General features: G+C 52.3%; 1 pseudogene; it reads left to right on the top strand.

The window, feature by feature from the left end:
- Positions 1-334: 334 nt before the first annotated feature.
- LOC143688764 (non-POU domain-containing octamer-binding protein pseudogene) lies at positions 335-2686 on the top strand (annotated as a pseudogene).
- The last annotated feature ends 1935 nt before the right edge of the window (positions 2687-4621 follow it).

Here is a 4621-nt window from a genome sequence, read left to right as displayed (position 1 = left end):
AACTCAAAGACTGGGGGTTTGGAGTGGCCTGAAGGCCCATCCCCTGCCATGTCGGCTCCATCGCTGGCTGCAGCTGGGCGGGGGCTGCCGGTCAGACGCCCACACGTGGCCCAGGTGGCCTGAGCTTCCCCACAGCATGGCGCCTGGCATGGAAGGGCAAGTGCAGGCGGGCGGGCGGGCAGAAGCCGCATTGCATGGCACCTTCTCAGCATGCACTGTGCAGAGGAAGGTACGAGGCTCTGGCTGGTTTCAGGGGACAGGACTGTAGACCCACCGCCTGATGGAGCAACGTTGGCGTCACACTGTTAAGAAGAGCGTTTGGGGGTCGCGCGCTCTTTTCTCGGGATGGTAGAGGCCGTGTAGCATCGCCGTTACTCTGAGGAGAAAACAGTCGGTAGAGGGTGCAGAAATGCAGAGCAATAAAACCTTTAACCTGGAGAAGCAAAACCATACTCCGAGAAAGCATCATCAACATCACCACCCACAGCAACACCCACAGCAACAACAGCAGCAACCACCACCATCACCAATACCTGCAAATGGGCAACAGGCCAGCAGCCAAAATGAAGGCTTGACTATTGACCTGAAGAATTTTAGGAAACCAGGAGAGAAGACCTTTACCCAACGTAGCCGTCTCTTTGTGGGCAATCTTCCTCCTGACATCACTGAGGAGGAAATGAGGAAACTATTTGAAAAATATGGGAAAGCAGGCGAGGTCTTCATTCATAAGGACAAAGGCTTTGGCTTTATCCGCCTGGAAACCCGGACCCTAGCGGAGATTGCCAAGGTAGAGCTGGACAACATGCCACTCCGTGGAAAGCAGCTACGCGTGCGCTTTGCCTGCCATAGTGCATCCCTTACAGTCAGAAACCTTCCTCAGTATGTGTCCAACGAACTGCTGGAGGAGGCCTTTTCTGTGTTTGGTCAGGTGGAGAGGGCTGTAGTAATTGTAGATGATCGAGGAAGGCCCTCAGTAAAAGGCACTGTTGAGTTCTCAGGGAAGCCAGCTGCTCGGAAAGCTCTGGACAGATGCAGTGAAGGCTCGTTCCTACTAACCACATTTCCTCGACCTGTGACTGTGGAGCCCATGGACCAGTTAGATGATGAAGAGGGACTTCCAGAGAAGCTGGTTATAAAGAACCAGCAATTTCACAAGGAGTGAGAATAGCCACCCAGATTTGCACAGTCTGGCTCTTTTGAGTATGAGTATGCCATGCGTTGGAAGGCATTCATTGAGATGGAGAAGCAGCAGCAAGACCAAGTTGACCGCAACATCAAGGAAGCTCTTGAGAAGCTGGAAATGGAGATGGAGGCTGCTCGCCATGAGCACCAGGTCATGCTAATGAGGCAGGATTTAATGATGCGCCAAGAAGAACTTCGGAGGATGGAGGAGCTGCACAACCAAGAGGTGCAAAAACGAAAGCAACTGGAGCTCAGGCAGGAGGAGGAACGCAGACGCCGTGAGGAAGAGATGAGACGGCAGCAGGAAGAAATGATGCGGCGACAGCAGGAGGGATTCAAGGGAACCTTCCCTGATGCGAGAGAGCAGGAGATACGGATGGGCCAGATGGCTATGGGAGGTGCTATGGGCATAAACAACAGAGGTGCCATGCCACCTGCTCCTGTGCCAGCTGGTACTCCAGCTCCTCCAGGACCAGCCACTATGATGCCAGATGGAACCTTGGGATTGACCCCACCGACAACTGAACGCTTTGGCCAAGCTGCTACAATGGAAGGAATTGGGGCCATTGGTGGAACCCCACCTGCATTCAGCCGTGCAGCTCCTGGAGCTGAATTTGCTCCAAACAAACGTCGCCGATACTAATAAAGTTGCAGTGTCTAGTTTCCCAGACCCTTAAAAGAAGGACCCTTTTTGGACTAGCCAGAATTCTTCCCTGGAAGAGTGTTAGGGATTCCTCCCAATAGTGAGGTTTTCCCTTTCTGTACTACTCTAGGGAGACCTAGGGCAAGGGAGGGAGGGTGGTATTTAACAAATCAGTTCAGTGTGGTGCATTCCTGAAGTCTCAAATGTTACTGATGTCGAGGGCCTGGGGGAACCATGGCAAAAATGGATCCAGTTAGAGCCCTATTAATCTTGATCATTCCATTCTTTGTCCATCCTGTTCTGTTTGCTTTTTTTTTTATCCTTATACTCCCTGTCCCCCAACCTGAGACACTGCCACATATACCACAAAAACCAAACGTTACCCTGCGACCTTAGCCCCATTGTTCCATTCACTCCCAGGTCAGAATTCAGGCAAATGTCCACAGAGATCACAGACAGCGTACATACGGTTCTGTTATAGCCCATATATTACCCCTTCATGTCCTAAAGAAGTTTTCTCATAGATTTTCATTTTAGTATATCTTTAAAATATCTTGTGTTAACTTGCATCCATCTTTTTCTTGGGTGAGGACTGCCCGGGAATGGCCCCTTTTGTGTCTATGATGTTACTATTCACAGCTTTTCTTGATAGGCTTGGTACAATCTTGGGAACAGGGTTGCTGTATGCTGAAGGTCTGACAGTAGCTCTTAGCCATGCCTATCTTAGGTAGTTATGCTGTGCATTTTTTATTGGTGTACAATGCTTGATTTGTCTCTGATACCATGAATTTGGAGTTTTTCTGAGAAATGGATCAGTAATGCAGCATCAACTTATTAAACTACATTTTAAGCCTTTTAAAAAAAAAAAAGAAGAAGAGCGTTTGGGACGCGATGCATATTGGTGCAGCCGACTTTGGAAAACACGATCTGCCATGGCTTTAATACAGGTTGTGCCTCTCTGGCCGGCTGCTGCTTACGCCGTGGGAATCACAGCCAGAGACACATGAGGCCCGGCAGCCCTGCGTTGTGATGCTGATGTTTACAGCTGGTGAAGATGCGGTTCTCCCGCGACAGATAAGCAACCTGTGAGGCGGATGCAGGACGGTGGAATGTCTTACAGCTCACCTACATCCCCCCTGAGACGAAGAGCCACTCGTGAGTTTTGCCTGAGCCCATCCACAGTGTGATGGCTGTCAAATATTATCTGTATTTGCACTTACATGGACACACACTTCTGCGCCATGGGTTTTTTGTTTGTTTTGGTTGCTTCCGTTTATCTTGGAGGGCATCCCACTTAGCACCATGGGGAGCTGTTTTTAATGATTTTTAAGGACTGGCCAATATCATCTTAAGGACACTCTTTCTCTGGCTCCTCTGCTGCTTCCCTCATCTCTCTGATCTGAGAACACAGAGGCGCCCACAGCACAGTCCTTCGCATCTTCTCTTCCCAGCTTCTGGCTTGAAATCCCACCTGCAGGGACGTCCCCTGAACGCAGACGTCTTTCTCACCTGCCTCCTCACTCCTCTCCTGCCTAGGTGTCCAGCAGGCATCGTGGGAACATGCCCCCATGCAGTCCTGCCTCCGGCCCAGCCTGCCTCCGTCTGACCCACCGTAGCTAACAGCTCCTCCATGGCTCCTGCCTCTCCGGCCAAGACTCTGGGAGTCATGCTGGGTTCCTCTCTGCCTGTCGCTCCTGCGTCAATCCACCAGCAAATCCTTTTATACGTCCACCATCCACCACGTTTCCTCGGATGGCTCCGGGGCCAGCTTCCATCATCCCCTACCTGGGCCATCACAGGCCTCCTTACAGGTCTCCTTCCTTCGGCTTTTGCCCTCAGGAACGTATCCTTGAAATGGCAGCCGGCGCTAAGACAGCAGACCCTGTCTCTTCTCTGCTCAGAACTCCCCAGTGGCTCCCACCTGGCTCGGACTAAAAGCCAGCATCTGTGCCACAGCCCCGAGGCCCTGTGTGACTCGGTCCTTGTGACTTCTCCGTCGGCAGCATCCCCTGCCTCCCCTGCCCCCTTGGCTTCAGTCCTGTTGGCAGCCTTGCTGTTCCTAGGCCGTGGCAGCACTGCCTCAGGACCTTTGCACCGACTGTCCTTTCTGGCTAGAACACTCTTCCCCCACTCCCTTGTCTTCTTCAGGTCTCAGTTAAATGTTACCTCCTCAGGGGGACCTTCCCTGAGTACCTGTTAAAAACAGCACCCTCCCAACAAGTCTTGCTCTCCTTGCCCCCTTCCCTGCTTTAGTTTTCCTACTGCCCTCATCACTACCTACTTGTGCGTGGATTTACTGGTTTATTGTCCATCGTCCCCATAAAAGGCAACTCCAGGACAGCAAGGACCACGCAGGTTTCCCCCGCACTGACCACAGCTTCCGGTAAGTTCTCAATTAATATGACTGCGTGAATGAATAAATGAAACATCTTTGCACCAACCACCAGCCTTGCCTACAGCCTCAGATGTAGTAGATGTGCCGAAACGCTTGGATTAACGGATGGAAGAATGAATGGCGTCACCCCCGCCAACGAGTTCAGCGATGTGCGTTGCCACTGAAGGCTACTTACTGACATTCCCTCGGCCGCACAAGTCTCTCCAGCTGGGCTGACACCAGCGGTAGCCAGGCCGGCAGGCAGCAGCCTAGACCCAGATGTGGCAACCAGGCTGCAGCACGGGGCAGGGGAACTGCCCAGAGGATCCCGGGACGGTGCCCACCTGCACTTAGGGAAACTGAGGCCCAAAGCTCAAGCTGCAACAGAATCCGCGGGGGCTGGCAAGGAGGGTGCCCCTCGG

The sequence above is a fragment of the Tamandua tetradactyla genome, chromosome 1 (genome assembly GCF_023851605.1).
Source record: "Tamandua tetradactyla isolate mTamTet1 chromosome 1, mTamTet1.pri, whole genome shotgun sequence".
Taxonomy (NCBI): Eukaryota; Metazoa; Chordata; class Mammalia; order Pilosa; family Myrmecophagidae; genus Tamandua; species Tamandua tetradactyla.
The sequence above is the reverse complement of the archived record's forward strand: the minus strand, read 5'-3'. Positions and strand labels throughout refer to the sequence as shown.